The sequence below is a fragment of the Xenopus tropicalis genome, chromosome 9, assembly GCF_000004195.4.
Source record: "Xenopus tropicalis strain Nigerian chromosome 9, UCB_Xtro_10.0, whole genome shotgun sequence".
Lineage (NCBI taxonomy): Eukaryota > Metazoa > Chordata > Amphibia > Anura > Pipidae > Xenopus > Xenopus tropicalis.
Genome location: NC_030685.2, coordinates 61,698,523 through 61,716,523, shown reverse-complemented (window position 1 = coordinate 61,716,523; position 18,001 = coordinate 61,698,523). Strand labels below are relative to the sequence as shown.

The 18,001-nt window shown below is 39.1% G+C and overlaps 1 protein-coding gene and 1 long non-coding RNA gene across 2 annotated transcripts in view; one reads left to right on the top strand and one right to left on the bottom strand.

The window, feature by feature from the left end:
- Window positions 1-18,001, top strand: part of znf804a (zinc finger protein 804A) — a 107,395-nt gene that overhangs the window by 66,511 nt on the left and 22,883 nt on the right. The gene's annotated exons all lie outside the window — the stretch shown is intronic.
- Window positions 5,022-18,001, bottom strand: part of LOC116407676 — a 72,840-nt gene continuing 59,860 nt past the window's right edge. Inside the window, exon 3 of the long non-coding RNA XR_004220492.1 lies at window positions 5,022-5,561. This is a non-coding gene — a long non-coding RNA (uncharacterized LOC116407676). The remainder of the gene's footprint in view (window positions 5,562-18,001) is intronic.

Here is an 18,001-nt window from a genome sequence, read left to right as displayed (position 1 = left end):
ATGGGGGAAGTTGTCTGTGTAAATGCTGATTAACTAGTTGACTGCTAGCAGGAGAGTGTGTTGGACTGTAATTTAACCCTTTGGCTGCTAGAGTGCTTGTTGAATTAGTCGAAACTAACCCTAACTACAGTGAGCGAGAGTGTGTGATGCATTTGTGTATTAGGTTTCTATCGCCTGCTAATGATAGATGGTGGCAGCGAATAGTTATTTGGGGCGGTGGTGTGTTTGGGGGTGTCTGATGTTAGTCTATCCTGAAAGTTTAACCCCTTGTTTCCCCGTCCCGGTGTCACGTGCGTCTTTTGGGACCAAATTATTTTTTTCATAAATGAAACAAATCTGTCAAATCATTATATATCGTTGGCAACACAACACAAAAAAAGTCTGAAAGGGTGAGAAGATATAAAAGATCTTGCAATCCGATGCAATTATATCTCATATATTCAAAATACTTTGCACAGTGGAGGTATGTGTGGCTGGCACAAAACTGTAGACGTTTATTGGTTACAATGACATGAAAATTGTCTGTGTATGTTCAAAACTACCTGAGTATTTACCTGTATAAGAAAATAAGAAAAAAATTGTGAACTGGCCGTGGTGCTGATTTACTAACAGTGGGCAATTTGCACTTTTGCGATAACACATTGCAAAAAAATAACATTTTTCCTTTCATTATTCTTTCTGCAGCAAGGTTATAAAAGCTAGTCACTAATTGGTTGCTATTATCGTTGAGCGAATCTGTCCCTTTTCACTTCGCCACTTCGTTTTGGAACAAGAACTACATATTTTTGAACAAGAACCACTTAGTCATTATGGGGCTAGCACAAAACCTGACAACCTGAGTTTTCCTGCTTGCCTGTCAAGGGAATCTTTATATGTTAGTAAAAAGTCTTTCATTACATCAGTGGAAAAGCAGCTTAAGAAGAGATGCAAAAGGGAAAAAAAAAATATTTAACACCCCAAGTTGCAAATATGCTTAGATTCAGTCCATCGCTAGATGTCTTTGGTTAACTTTTTATTCAAAAGGACCCAGTGTATGTCCTTACTAATTATAAAAGAGAGAAAAAAGTTGTATTAGCTCTGCCTGTGTACATAGCAATGATTTATTGTGCATGCCAAAAAGGAACAAGTGGTGGGCAAAGGAGCAGCAGAGCTTTCCAGCAGAAAACCGCCTGGAGCCCAGCAGCTTTCTGACACAAATGGCAGGCTCATTATAGTACATATTGCCATTTGTCTTCCCCACTTTCCGTAGTCACTAAAATACTTCTCCCCTCCCTCCTACTTTAATGAAGCAAGAAGGAGTAACATATGTTTAAATCTATCATAAAATATGAGTCAGTTAGCAGAGTTAATGCAACTATGTGTCAGCAGACGCACCAGCCTTTTGACGCTTCGCTGTTTCAGTAGACAAAGTACATCGCATTGAGCTAATGTTCCCTGCATCTAAAATATTTCCAGCTAGGCTGTCTGTCAGAATAAACAGAGATTTTTCCTGCACCAGTGCTCTTCAGACATAGGGTTCAAGGTTGCTTAGAATGATGCCTGTGCGTTATATTATATTTATTTATATAGCGCCTCGGCATAAACATGAATGGGTAGTGAGAATAAATAGTTAAGTGCTGGGATTTTTAATACATGGTTGGAAGATCCCTCCCCCAAAGAGTTTACAGTCTGTTGCTACAGATGAAGACAAAATGATTCCTGTAGAAAGTGATTCTGAAGGAGCTTTGAGAACAATGTGGGTGCATTTCTGATTCTAGAATTTGTAGAATATTCTAGAAGCATGGGGCAATCAGGAAGATTGGTTTACAGGTTAAACTGAACTCTTGTGATGAACTGTATGGATTGTCACATGATGAACATGAATCCCATATAATTTGTAGAAATCAGAATTCTAGTATTGTAGATTTCTGAGTTATACATAATCATAATACCCCACAGACTCATATATGCAGTTATGTGGTTCACTGCACTGTGGGCCATAATGGTAAATACAAAACATTGCTCAGAATAGCTCACGTTGTTTATGAAGATCCCATCAAAGGGAATGAATATAATTGTGGGGTGGTTCCGGTTGATTAATATAATAGCTATCATAGGTTATCCACAATGCCAGTGAGAAGAGTATTTTTCATAGAAGCCACAGTATCAATGTGTGCTCATCGGAGTTTCAAGAGGAATATTGACTATGGTGTTAATAGCTATGATTTAGAAAAAAAACATTTGCAGCATACAAAAAAAGATGCCACCGCACTATGGTATTATCTGCCCATGCATAATGTTGCCCCATGGTGCCAGTGCTTTGGCACTGCCAGATAGTGTAGTGTTTGATTGCTTCCCCCTCTGTGAGCTGACACCTCTGAGGTTTCTCCTGGTTTATAATGATTAATAAGTTTATGTGTGCTTCATGGGATAACACGACTTATAGATACCAGTCATTCTTATCTGAGCACTGTCCTGTCTGAAGGGTGGGCTTTTGCCATGGTTAAATGGAAAGATCCAAGCCCTACAGTAGGCATACAAGCTCTGTTATTTATCTGTGCTGTGGAGTGAAAAACTGCCTAACATAACTGTGAGTTCAGCATTCCAACATACTGTAATCCTCTTTTAAAATTTGTTCATGGTACTGTAACAGCAAGGATTAATGTAATTCTTTCTTTCGTCCCTGAAAAAAAAAAGCTTTCACCGAGTGTGAAATCATGAAATGCGTTGTAGGCGCAGAAGGTAAATAGTTTTTAATTGTTGCCAAATATGATGTGAACAGTGTCTGATCTCCTATAGCAATACAAATACAGTAAAAAAATAAGGAATACGTAACACAAATATGTACAGCATGCAGCTTTATTACCTTGTGGTACAACTGATTTTTTTGCACTCTAGACTACCACCGACCACTGCAACCCAAGCTGTAGGTTAAAAAGAATCACCTAGGTCGCCAAGTGAGCGGATCTTCTCCCAATATCCCCACCTACCAGGATTCATTCGTGCCCATACACGGGCCGATAGGATGGCGAAACGGTCTACGGGACCAACAGGACCAAGTTTAATCGGCCCGTGTATGACCACCTATTACTATTACACACTGTTTTCTGAGAAGGCAATTACCAATAAGCATCATTTTATAGAGATTCTTGTCTTGCAGACATCAAAAACCCACAGTACAATACCACATTTACCGCATACTGTGCTAGAAATATTTGAACTTTGTGTTGTAAGGTCAAAAAAGTAGCTGACCCCAGAAAACCACATATTTTTAGAATGCACACAGTCTAACATGGCTAAATATATATTTTTAATCCAAACTACTGATCTGCAAAACTTTAGTTTTAGCAGTTTGTATACAATTTTTTTCAAAATGTTTTAAAATGTACTTCTGTAAAGGGTCTTTTAACACTTTGGTGCTCAGTATGAATAGGAATCCCTAAAAATGTGGCATGTAATGACCACCGAAATATTGCATTTCACAAATTAAACACACAGGGGTTTTTCCCCATTTGCAGGTGCCCTGTGCCAGTATTTTGTCTTTTATAGAACATTTGGAGCAGTGATATAAGTAGACGTTACTGGGCCTCGCAGCAATTTGAATTTAGTGCCCCATAATATTTATAAGTTGACTTAGTTTACCAAGATATATTAAAATTGTTTATTAATTAGGACCTTACTGGGTCCTCTATGCTCCTGGGCCCCCCTGTAACCAGTTGCAGGGCCTGCTTCCTTTGTCGTTACACCCCTAATTTGAAAGGGTGTGAACCCTTCATACTGAGCACTGATACAGTAGTTTGAAGTTCTCCATACACTGTCTATTATATTGTGGGGATCACTCACTGTGCCATTAAATGCTGGACGTGTAAGAGACACACATTCTTAAGCAAAAAGGGTTGAAATGAAATCCTTGCACACCGTGCTGATGTTGTGCACCAAAGGCTGCAGCCATTTATTTGGAGCTTTAATTGAACAGTGTTGAAACATTTTAAGGGCAGTGCACTGGAAGCTTCCTAACACTGTTGCTTGCAAGTGATGGCACCAAACATGGGGGCCACCAACCCCACTACACAGCTTTGCATTAAAGTAGAACTAAATCATAAAATATGTAGGCTAGAATTGCTGCTCATTAAATTTTGGGTTTCTGTATCAGCCCAAGGCAACCACAGCCCTTTAGCAGGGAAGATCTGTGCCCTCAAATATGCCCCAGTAGCTCCCCATCTTCTTTTCTGCTGATTTACTGCACATACTCTGTGCTGCTGTTACTTCCTGAGCTTAGGGACCCACTCACATCATACAGTAAATACTGTATATATATTCTTATTATGTGGCAGCTCCAAACCCACTGCAATTAGCACCATAATGGAGTCCTATAGCATTAGCTTCTATAACAAACTAACCTCATTTTCTGCCTGATAATTTCCAGTGACCCTTAAGCTCAGCTTCTCAATAACTGCCCAGAACACACTGAGCATGTTCCGTGCCACTGGCCCTTCTAACAAGATGGGGAGCTCCTATTACAACTCTGAAAACCTGAATCATTTAGTCATAGAGATGCTATAGAGATGTGGAACCTCTAGACTAATGCAGTAAGTTTAGTATATAAAATATGGCATTTCTACCCATATTCATATTTAGAATGTATTTCCCATTTAAACCACTAGGTACAGTGGAACCAGCTAGTGGTTATGAACCATAAGCACCATTTAGTTCTCCTTTGAATGTGAAAATGTGTTTTTTTCATATCAATATGGGAAATCATTAATAACAGGACAGTGCTACTAAATAAGAAATACATTATGTACTGCGGGAAATTGCTTCTCCCACTAATGAAATCTGCTCTGTTGCAATGGTATCGACTGATTAAGATTATTTGGAAACTTCTTTTCAGTTTGCATGCTCATGAAGTCATTAGTACATATCAATTAGTGTTTTTTTAACTAGTGTGCCAAAGTGTAACCAAAATCTAACGAAATAATCAGATTCCAGTTAGAATAAAAAGTGTAGCTCTTTCGACACTATGTTCGGTAATTAAGCATTTTTATTCGATTTAATTCCAGGTTAAAAGCTTTTCTCTGCTAATGCATCTGCTATAAGCTTAAAAACGTGCTGTTTGCAATCCTTTAGGCTGCACTTAATTTGGACATTTAAAGGGAATTGCAGGGGAAATAGTATCTGCTAATTAAACGGCTCATGTTAATGAATTAAATTTTCTAAGTTACTAAGTCATTTTCAAAAGGGAATTTTGTAGAAAAATCAGTTTAATGCTCAGAAGTGCTTGTGTATTGCTTTATTGCATTTGGAGGTATTTCCAAAACCTTATTTGGAAAGCTTAGTGGATACCTCTCTTCCTCCATCCAAATGAATAGGGAGTAATAACATTACTTTTTATTTCCATAAGCCGCAGACTAATTGCACCAAGCCAAGTTGTGAGGGCCATGTTTTCTTATGATTGCTTGTTGTTACATCTTCCAGGCCCCCTGCCAGCACACAACCGGTCCAGTAGATTGCGATTGGGAGGTCCATGTCAGAATGTAGCTACAGGATATTAGTACTGGGGTGTGAAAAGGCAATCACCAGTGCTGGAAAAACAGGGGTAGAATATTAGCAATGGATGTAAGTTCTCATTGAGTGCATATTTTAACTTTATACTCTTCCAGTAACATATAGGATATAATAGCTGCTTTTCTATTTCTTTTATTCCTCGGTAAGATATTAGGGATCATTTACGGCCAAAAGCAGTCTTTCGCTTGGCCGCAGTTAGTTGTGCAAAAAAATCCCCTACATTAATGGTATTTGTGTCAACATGTGCCATTTGCACTGCCGTATAGTTATGCTCAGCGCCACTGCCTTCCTCTTGACTCCTGTTTCATATTTACCCCGAAGCGCCTGTTAGCTCTGAACGAGGCAGTAGTCCCAGGGTACCCACAGTGGCCTTCATCAGTTGCCTTAGCGCAGTCACCAGAAATTACACCAACCAGAATTTAAAAACTTCTGGAGAAATTGTGACCAATTTGTACCAAAGTACATTGAGGGTATAAATAGGGTTGCCACCTCTCCTGCCCGGAAACTCTGGGCAGGAAGGTGGAGCATGACATCACTGGAAGGGGCAGTGATGTCACAGGGGCAGCCTGCCGTCATCACAGGAGCGTGGCTATGACACCGCGATTGGCAACTGCCCAATTTCCACATCAGTCTCCAAGAATCCTGCCAGTTTTCCAATTTTGGAAAGGCAGGCAGGGCCGAACTGGGGGGTGCAGGAACCACCGGGGCTCTGCCTCAGGGACCGAAACGTTGGTTCTGTACATGCACTGACTACAGATGAAACATTTATTGGAAATTCCCTGTGTGCTGGTCTTCTTTATGTCTATATGCCAAATTTTACCGGCACCGGGGTAATTATAAATGAAGTGTGGTGCTGTCTGTGGTGTACTATATATATAGTTCCAATGTGTTATACAGAGTTTATCTGTCATGCATGTAGGTCCCTGTCAAGTAAAACTTAAAATACTTTCTTTCTTTCTTACTTTCACATTTATAAATAAATAGGGAAAATACTTCCCTGGCGTATGGGCCCTTGCTGAAAGAAGTGCCACACAGGCATCCCTGTTTGACATAGATTTGTGTAAGTGCAAGTGAATAAAATATTTTGATTTTTAATAACTGTGCATGCACAAGGCTAGTGCTTTACAGAGTATGCCTGGTAGGTGGTGAGATTGGTGGTGTGTGACCCTGCCATTCAGTCACTTTCCTTTCAAATCAATTGCCCCAAATCATCATTCAGTTCAGTGGGAAGCAATACAGGTTGGCCAGCACCTGCTACATTAAAGGCTTCTACTGACCAAGGCAACCTGCAGCATTTGTAGGTAAAGTAGTGACCAAGTGCAAGTGTGGGTGTTGTAAGGTAATCTAAATCAATTCCCATTTAATTCAGTGGGATGCAATCTGGGCCTTTTCATAACCCACGTTTTGGGTGCCACCTTTTGGCCAGTACATTAATGGCCAGGGTAGGTCTGTTATATAAGGGGAATGGCAAAGGTGCACGTTGGGCAGGGCTGTGCTATTAAAATCGCTGTGGGAGCCGAGTTGAGCAGGTAGAGGGGGAATTTATGGGGTTTAGGGCAGATCAGGAGGGGATTTGGGACAGATGGGAGATGTGCCAGGGTCAGAGGACCTATTAGTACAAATTTACTGGTAAGTACATTGCTGAGAAATTTGTAATACTGGCTAGGCCAGTGAAATTCTGCACAGGTGTCAACCCTAACCACCAGTAGTGGCTAACAACACCACGTACCATGGCCCTTACTGTTCTTACTGCAGAAGAAGAATATATAAATACAGATGGAAAATGCCTTGCAGCTACCCAACATAATAGAAGCATGCAAAGATTACATCTTATATAGGCAAATACAGATGAATACCTCTAGCCACATTATACACCTGGGCATATGCAGAGAGGCCGTGGCCCAGTTCCGAATATTGATGTGGGCCTGCAGGCAGCCAGGAGGCCCCCCCGAACCAGTATAAAGTATAGTACATGAGCTTTCAGGGGTTGCGTGCCCACTCTGTAATATATTATTGTAGGCATTTCTACTGAGCATGACTTCCATTTGCTTTATGTGCTTTTTTCACTTAACAAATAAACCAGAAGAGCGCAGTTTGTGTGTGATGAATGCAACAAGCTTCATCTAAAGAGAAAATATTTGCTCCAGGCTGCTGTGAGTAGACAGCATTTTAAAATCATTAACATCTTCCATCTTCACAACTACAGCGCATCAGCGGTAAGAGGAAAATAATTCACACAAGCGCTTCGTCAAAGCTTTTTTAATTTGCTTTTATGGATTTTTTAAGATACAGGAATATTCTATTGATTGTGTAGTTAATGTTGCTTAGTTAAAATAGATACATTTGTTACATAGCTGTATAATCTGTGCACAAATCTACCTATATTATTCTTATTATTGTCTTTTATTTATGTGGTATTGACCTATAGGGTCCATTTAGCCAGTATGGCTTTGGAGAATAGGAGGAAACATAAGGGTGTAACTTACTTAGACCCCATATTCCCCCCCCCTCCCCAAATGGCTGCCCATAGCTAACCCGACTGCATCCAAAGGGTGCCATAGACTGGCTGCATGATCAGGAGATCAAAGATATAGTCCCAACCACTTTGCGGGTGTTCCATGGGTACCTGGCCTGATGCTGACTTTATTGAGTAGTGCATCCTTAATTCTGGTAATGGTAACATAATATTGTTACACTATGCCCTACTATGCTGAGGGTGTATTAGAGGCTTTTCCTGTGCAGAACAGTATGTCAAGTCTACACCTTACTCTAGAGATAACTGGACAAGGGGGGCTCTACGCTAGCTCTAGCCGGAGTACCCTACACTACCTCTACACGGGGTGCTCTACACTTGCTCTAAACAGGGTGCTCTACACTAGCTGTACACAGGGTGCTCTTCACTAGCTGTACACAGGGTGCTCTACACTAGATCTAAACAGGGTGCTCTACACTAGCTCTAAACAGGGTGCTCTACACTAGCTGTACACAGGGTGCTCTTCACTAGCTGTACACAGGGTGCTCTACACTAGATCTAAACAGGGTGCTCTACACTAGCTCTAAACAGGATGCTCTACACTAGCTCTACACAGGGTGCTCTTCACTAGCTGTACACAGGGTGCTCTACACTAGATCTAAACAGGGTGCTCTACACTAGCTCTAAACAGGGTGCTCTACTACACTAGCTCTACACAGGGTGCTCTTCACTAGCTGTACACAGGGTGCTCTTCACTAGCTGTACACAGGGTGCTCTACACTAGATCTAAACAGGGTGCTCTACACTAGCTCTAAACAGGGTGCTCTACACTAGCTCTAAACAGGGTGCTCTACACTAGCTCTACACAGGGTGCTCTACACTAGCTTTACACTGGGTGCTCTACACTAGCTCTACACGGGGTGCTCTACTCTAGTTCTACACTGGGTGCTCTACACTAGCTCTACACAGGGTGCTCTACACTAGCTCTACACGGGGTGCTCTACACTAGCACATTCATGGCATCCAGTACAATGTTTTGGCAATCAGGGCTACATCCTCAATCCCTATTTTTCTGCTAATCTTTGACTTCAGGGACAGTGGACAGTATAAAGATAGGGAGTGGCACTGGTAATTAACTCAAGCTATATCAATTAATGAAGACATATATATATATATGCTATTTAGAGTCTTCATGATCTGCTTTAACAATGTGTAGGTTCTTCCTGCAGTAAATAGTAATTATAGTAAGAGGCATGACTGGTTTTAGGCGAATTTTGAGGTCATGAATCATTGACTTTATTTTAGTCCCCTGAGAAAAAGTTAAGAAACACAGATATAGATAAAAGTGACTAATGTGTATTTACTGCTTGTTAAATTAGACTGACTGCTTTTTTTATATGACTTAAATATAAGGCAAATATTTATTTAATGTCTTGAGAAAGGTCTCCTAAAAAGTGACTGAAACATTAACTTAAAAAGATATTTGCCTTATACAGGTATGGGATCAGTCATCTCCCATAGACTCGATTTTAAAAAAACAATTAAATTTTTTTTTAAATGATTTCCTTTTTCTCTATAATAATAATAAAACAGTGTTTCATACTTGATCCTAGCCTTATTTCCAATAAAACCATGAATATCTAGTCATTTATTAAAAGATCCCAATTGAAACAGCACACACATATTAAAATGCGGAACAAAAATGAAAAGAACCGTTTTTGCAGACTTACAAACAAAGCTCTAAAACCTCAAACAAATCTAAAAACCACTCTAAAACCACAAATTAAATAAAGGTTGTTACAGTTTGCCTAGGACAGCTCCCATTGACTTATTTTTGCATTAGCGTTTTTCGTGGTCTTGGCACATAATAAATAAATTTAGCAGGAAAATAAAACGTTAGTAAATGGGCCCCTTAATATAAAGGTGTTTCTAATGGCCGCGGTGCTGTGTACAGAACAGGTCCAGTTTGTTTCCATTATTGGAGTACAAATTCAAACTGTAGGGAACGCAGATTACTTTAGCTAACCCACGTATGCATATTGGAATTCTGTTCAGTCCGTATCCACGCAGATATTAAAATGGATTTTTTTTTTGTCGGAATAATCGGCACTAGAGTCTGCAATCTCTCATGTTAAATGATACCCAGTAATGTAACTGGCACTGAAAATAGAAAACAGCTTTAGACTTTAATGAAAGTGCAACTTTCTGTAACACTTGGTGACATATTGTCTTAGTTCCATTCCGATGGCTCATTTCCCACTTATCTCGCAGTGCACTTATAAGAGCCTTCTCTAAACGCCTGCCCAATTCCCTTTCATTCTCCATCTATTGTATCACATTTGTGAGCGGATCCTACCACTCTTTAAAGGAAGCTGGCAAGTTAATCTGTTCAAGATAGAATCCCCTGCTTTCAACAATACTCATCAGTCATTTAAAACATGTTCCTGACAAGAAAATAACAAATAAGCACAAGTTTCATTTCGCCAAGAACATTCAAGAGCTTCAGTATTTAGAAAATGGATGATGTCGGGATTATTTTGCTCTGCATTTAGTCCCATGCAAAGTTAACTGTTTAGTTCCTTAATGTCTTTTGTGTTCTTTTTTTTTTTTTTTTTTACAGTTTTGGAACACTGAATATTTATGTAGGCAATAGGGTATCCGCACCCCGTACTAGAAGCACTGTACATCATTTAATATAATGCTATAGCTAGCTGATTTCATAAATCTCACCCAGACACACATAATGTAGAATACCTAATCTAATGCCTGGTTATCATACCTCATAGTACCATTCTATTTTCTTTTCTTTTTATTCTTACTGTTCTTTTGGTCTACAGTGCACAACCGGATATTATTAAGTTAGAGAGGGTCCAAAGAGGGTATCTAAAGGGCATGACAAGTCTAAGTTATGAAGAAAGACTGGCCAAGTTGGGGTTGTTTCTGACACAATTTGCAATTGGTCTTTATTTTGATATGATAACTATGTATAAATAAATAAATAAGGGGATCATATAAATGATCTGTCTATATATTAGATAGCTTCAAGAAGGGGCTGGATGGCTTTTTAGCAAGTGAGGGAATACAGGGGTAGGGGAGATAGCTCTCAGTACAAGTGAGGGAATACAGGGTTATGGGAGATAGCTCTCAGTACAAGTGAGGGAATACAGGGTTATGGGAGATAGCTCTCAGTACAAGTGAGGGAATACAGGGGTATGAGAGATAGCTCTCAGTACAAGTGAGGGAATACAGGGGTATGGGAGATAGCTCTCAGTACAAGTGAGGGAATACAGGGGTAGGGGAGATAGCTCTCAGTACAAGTGAGGGAATAGAGGGTTATGGGAGATAGCTCTCAGTACAAGTGAGGGAATACAGGGTTATGGGAGATAGCTCTCAGTACAAGTGAGGGAATACAGGGTTATGGGAGATAGCTCTCAGTACAAGTGAGGGAATACAGGGTTATGGGAGATTAGTACAGGTTGATCCAGGGATTGGTCCGATTGCCATCTTGGAGTCAGGAAGGAATTTCTTCCCCTCTGTGACAAATTGGAGAGGCTTCAGATGGGGTTTTTGCCTTCCTCTCCTTCTAGCAATAAGACCGATTTTATATGGACATGTGTCTTTTTTAACCTAACTTACAGTTACTAAATGGCACCCTGAATGGCAATACCCTACCACTCAGTTGAACTAAAGAAGCCACTCAAATGAGTGGTAAAATGCTTTCAAGAAAACTCAAAAATTCCAGTTGCTTTAGACTTACCTCTACTAGATACTGTGTTCAATATGTGCTTTTCCTCATTGTATCATAAGAGCTGACCATTATACAGTATGTAACCATAACTAAACAGCAGATTGCTTTTTTAGCCTCTGCAGTAGAAAGTACTCAATGAAGTAAATTATACACAATTCAAAAAATCTCTTTAGCTCAGTGAAACAAGTTTTTATTAAACAGCCTTTAACCTTTTGCATGCCGGCCACAAGTGAAGAAGATTTGTAGATAGTTTAGTTTATCCTGATGCCATCTGCTTCCAGTATATTCTTATGGTCATCGATTCCATTTTTAAAAATTGCTATTTTTTATTGTTCAGAGGGTCTTCAAGAATTAAACAAGCTCATATGTATGAATTAAGTCATAAGTTTATAATATCTATATCTATATTGCGTCTCATGATTAAAATCTAGAACATTCAGTCTGGAACCATCACGGTTCTTAGATTTGTCCAGAAAAGTGTGAAGGGAGCGCATATATAAAATGAAACAAAACAACTAATAGTGTAATAACGTTTTAAACCTTTGTTCAACTAACAAAGCCAATCACCTTATTGTGAATAAAAAATATTAATATATCCACCACTGTGTGCAGTAACTCTAAAGGCTCACCAGAAGGCGATGAAATCAAGCTCTACAGCGGGAGATCAAGGTTAGATGTAGGCGAATCCACAGTTCAAACAGAAAGAGGAAAAAACGCCAAATAGTGTAACATCGTTTAATATAAAATTTCTGCTAAAAATTAAAATACTTACAAAATGTAGAAGTAATCAGGCGAAATAAAACTCAACGCGTTTCGCGCACCGCGGTGCGCTTCATCAGGAGTAGAACTGTTCTTAGATTACTTATATTGTAAGCTCTACAGGGCAGGGACCTCCTTCCTACTGTGTCTCATACCACATGGCACTTATTCCCTGTGTATTTATATATATTTATATTTATTGTATGTATTTATTATAACACTTGTCCTCCCTGTGTGTAATTTTGTATATTGTAAGATTGTACAGCGCTGCGTACCCTTCCTTGTGGCGCTTTATAAATAAAGTTATACATACATACTTACATACAGTTGCATTATTGCTCATTTACGTGTCTATATTTATACTGGGTAATAATTGATCTAAGACAATGGGGTGCATTTATCAAAGTTTTAATTCAGAGTTCACCACAGTATAACTCCCCCACTCTCTGTTTATTCCTTTGGGATTTTTAGAGGCATATTTATCAATGGGTAAAAGAGTATACCATTTGATAACTACACCTCTAAAAATCCCTTAGGACTAAATAGAGAGAGGTGGAATTTTACCGTGTTGAGCTCTAATTTCACATTTTGATAAATCCCCGAAATATGGTACCTATAATAATAACTTTTTGATAAATAAACAAGAGCAAAGAAGTCCGCCCCAGACACCAACATACACATGCATTTAATACCATTGTTTAATTCCCTCTGTTCAGAATGCACAATAGGCAGAATGTGCTTACCAACAACAAAATGTAAATGGGGACAAATAAAAGGGCTGTCTTTTATATAGCAGTGAGCTGCCAACTTTGGGAAGTGCCTTATGCAATAACTCTGTTTCTTACAGGGTTTTGTTACCATTAGATACCTTTTTGGATGAGTCTAATGAGTAGACAATAAAACTAAGGTGATATATCATGCTTAGGACCCACGGGACAGATGGAAAAGATAGGACAAATTTAATTTTTTAGAGCCAGTATGGGAAGGTATGGATGTAAAAAAAGTACTTTAATGGGTAAAACCAGGCAGTAATGATAAAGCACCAAAAAATGACTGATGCGCTTAAAGCAACAAAAGAAAGTTGGGTGCTCTGACAGCTCCCCCTTAACCCTTTCCCTGCCAAAGACGTAGGTACTACGTCGGTTTAAAAAAAGCAGTTGTATGCCACCGACGTAGTACCTACGTTTTTGGTACTAGTGTAATTCTCTCTGCACCGGCGGCAAAAGGTCCCTGTGTAGTTTGGGGGTCTTACTGCATATAATACGCTGTCAGGGGGCTCTGTGTGCAAAAGCTGAGCTGGCAGACTTTGGTATATCTATGCATATTGGGCATCAAACTGTTCAGTAGGCCTCTGGTGTTCCTATTTGGGGTGTGTTGCCTTTGTATGCAAGAAATTGTGTGAGATAAATGCGGCAAACTGCAACATTTTTATGCGATTTTCTCAAATGTCATAAAAACCACTAACTTTAGGAAAGCTTTGCAGATTGGTACTTTGGTGTAGAAAGGACTCTTTACCCTTGTTGGATTTGTCAGAATGTGTACTTTCCAAAAATATATGGTTTTCTGTGGGTCCCTGTGTAGTTTGGGGGTCTTACTGCATATAATAGGCTGTCAGGGGGCTCTGTGTGCAAAAACTGAGCTGGCAGGCGAGATATCCTTATGCGCTATTTTCATTTTGGGGTCAGTACATACCGCAGACTTTGGTATATCTATGCATATTGGGCATCAAACTGTTCAGTAGGCCTCTGGTGTTCCTATTTGGGGTGTGTTGCCTTTGTACGCAAGAAATTGTGTGAGATAAATGCGGCAAACTGCAACATTTTTATGCGATTTTCTCAAATGTCATAAAAACCCCTAACTTTAGGAAAGTTTTGCAGATGGGTACTTTGGTGTAGAAAGGACTCTTTACCCTTGTTGGATTTGTCAGAATGTGTACTTTCCAAAAATATATGGTTTTCTGGGGGTCCCTGTGTAGTTTGGGGGTCTTACTGCATATAATAGGCTGTCAGGGGTCTCTGTGTGCAAAAACTGAGCTGGCAGGCGAGAAATCCTTATGCGCTATTTTCATTTTGGGGTCAGTACATACCGCAGACTTTGGTATATCTATGCATATTGGGCATCAAACTGTTCAGTAGGCCTCTGGTGTTCCTATTTGGGGTGTGTTGCCTTTGTACGCAAGAAATTGTGTGAGATAAATGCGGCAAACTGCAACATTTTTATGCGATTTTCTCAAAAGTCATAAAAACCACTAACTTTAGGAAAGCTTTGCAGATTGGTACTTTGGTGTAGAAAGGACTCTTTACCCTTGTTGGATTTGTCAGAATGTGTACTTTCCAAAAATATATGGTTTTCTGGGGGTCTCTGTATAGTTAGGGGGGTTACGGTACATAATACGCTGTCAGGGGGCTCTGTGTGCAAAAGCTAAGTTGGTGAGAAATCCATATGCGCTATTTTCATTTTGGATTCAGTACACACCACAGACTTTGGTATATCTATGCATATTGGGCATCAAACTGTTCAGTAGACCTTAGGTGTTCCTATTTGGGGTGATTTGCCATTGTATGCAAGAAATTGTGTGAGATAAATGTGGCAAACTGCAATATTTTTATGTGATTTTCTGAAATGTCATAAAAACCACTAGCTTTAGGAAAGCTTTGCAGATTGGTACTTTGGTGTAGAAAGGACTCTTTTCCCTTGTTGGATTTGTCAGAATGTGTACTTTCCAAAAATATAGGGTTTTTAGGGGTCACCCTACATTTCTGCAGCTTCCACCCCTCATAAAACTGCCATGTGTTTATGAATTAGGTAAAGATAAGCCATGAAATTAGTGTGCACAAGGTATATTTGGGGGTCTCTAAGTGCCATGTGCTTTGATAAACCTATGTACAATGGGCATCAAACTGTTCAGTAGATCTCTGGGGTTCATATTTAGGGTGTTTTATCTTGGTACCTAATGACCTGTAGAAAATAAGATGCTGTATAGTGGAAGTTTTGAGGTGATTTTTGGAAATGCCATAAAAATCATCAAACTTAGGAAAGCTTTATGGCTTGGTACTTTAGAGTAGAAAGACATGGGTACCCATTTTAGATTCGGGGGGATGTGTATTTTCCAAAAATATATGACTTTCTGGGGTGAATGTACTTTTTACTAGCTTTATCCCACATATAATGATGTAAATGTATTGATTTTGCAGAAGCTGAAATGACAGAAATGATAGATCATATGGAGGTATGTTCTCATTGGGGCCCCTACATGCCACATACTTAGGTAAACCTATACATATTGGGCCTTAAACTCTTCAGTGGGCCCCTGGCATTCATATTTAGGGTGTTTTATCTTGGTACCTAATTCTATGTGGGAGATAAGATGCTGGAAACTGGAAGCTTTGAGTGGATTTTTAGAAATGTTAGATTCGGGGGAATGTGTACTTTCCAAAAATATATGACTTTCTGGGGTGAATGTACTTTTTACTAGCTTTATCCCACATGTAATGATGTAAATGTTGATTTTGCAGAAGCTGAAATGACAGAAATGACAGTACATATGGGTATATGTTCACATTGGGGCCCCTACATGCCACATTCTTAGGTAAACCTATACATATTGGGCATCAAACTGTTCAGTAGACCTCTGGGGTTCATATTTAGGGTGTTTTATCTTGGTATCTAATGACCTGTAGAAAATAAGATGCTGTATAGTGGAAGTTTTGAGGTGATTTTTGGAAATGCCATAAAAATCGTCAAACTTAGGAAAGCTTTATGGCTTGGTACTTTGGAGTAGAAAGACATGGGTACCCATTTTAGATTCGGGGGAATGTGTACTTTCCAAAAATATATGACTTTCTGGGGTGAATGTAATTTTTACTAGTTTTATCCCACATGTAATGATGTAAATGTTGATTTTGCAGAAGCTGAAATGACAGAAATGACAGTACATATGGGTATATGTTCACATTGGGGCCCCTACATGCCACATACTTAGGTAAACCTATACATATTGGGCATCAAACTGTTCAGTAGACCTCTGGGGTTCATATTTATGGTGTTTTATCTTGGTATCTAATGACCTGTAGAAAATAAGATGCTGTATAGTGGAAGTTTTGAGGTGATTTTTGGAAATGCCATAAAAATCGTCAAACTTAGGAAAGCTTTATGGCTTGGTACTTTGGAGTAGAAAGACATGGGTACCCATTTTAGATTCGGGGGAATGTGTACTTTCCAAAAATATATGACTTTCTGGGGTGAATGTACTTTTTACTAGCTTTATCCCACATATAATGATGTAAATGTGTTGATTTTGCAGAAGCTGAAATGACAGAAATGATAGATCATATGGAGGTATGTTCTCATTGGGTCCCCTACATGCCACATACTTAGGTAAACCTATACATATTGGGCATCAAACTGTTCAGTGGGCCCCTGGCGTTCATATTTAGGGTGTTTTATCTTGGTACCTAATGCTATGTGGGAGATAAGATGCTGGAAACTGGAAGCTTTGAGTGGATTTTTGGAAATGTTATCAAAATTGCCAACTTTAGGAAAGCTTTGCGGCTTGGTACTGTGGAGTAGAAAGACATGAGTACCCATTTTAGATTCGGGAGAATGTGTACTTTCCAAAAATATATGGCTTTCTGGGGTGAATGTACTTTTTACTAGTTTTATCCCACATCTAATGATGTAAATGTTGATTTTGCAGAAGCTGAAATGACAGAAATTACAGTACATATGGGGGTATGTTCACATTGAGGCCCCTACATGCCACATACTTAGCTAAACCTATACATATTGGGCATCAAACTGTTCAGTGGACCCCTGGTGTTCATATTTAGGGTGTTTTATTTGGTTACTTTATGACCTTTAGGAGTTAAGATACTATAGACTGGAAGCTTTGAAGCGATTTTAAAAAAATTTCACAAATTTTGATAAAAACCAATAACTTTAGGAAAGCATTGCGACTTGATAGTTTGGAGTAGACAAACAGTTGTGCCTATTCTGGATTCCCCAGAATCTCTTCTTTCTAAAAATGTAAAATTTTCTGGGATAAACTTTCTGTTAGTGGAATTTTTGGCCTTGAAATCTAAAGTATGCAGCTTTCTGGAGCAGTGCTTTGGAAATTTGGTAGTGTACTGCTGGGAGTTTTTGACCTATACAAGTGAGAAATCTCCATAAAACTATATATATTTGGTATTGGCACGTTCAGGAGACATGGGACTTTCCAAATCAGTTGTAATTTCATGCATAAACTAATTTTTGTTTCTGGTGCATGTGTTTATATTATGGAAAATATGATTTTTTTTCATTTTTTAGACATTTAGAAGCCTATATCTTGTTACAGAATTACACAAAAATTCTACCATATTTTAAAAGCTTAGGTTGTCCTGAAAAAAACAATATATAGTTTTCCTGGGTAAACTAAAAGTCCCCCCAAGGAAAGGCCCCTAAAGTGAAACAGTGCAAAATGTTCAAAAACTGTCTGG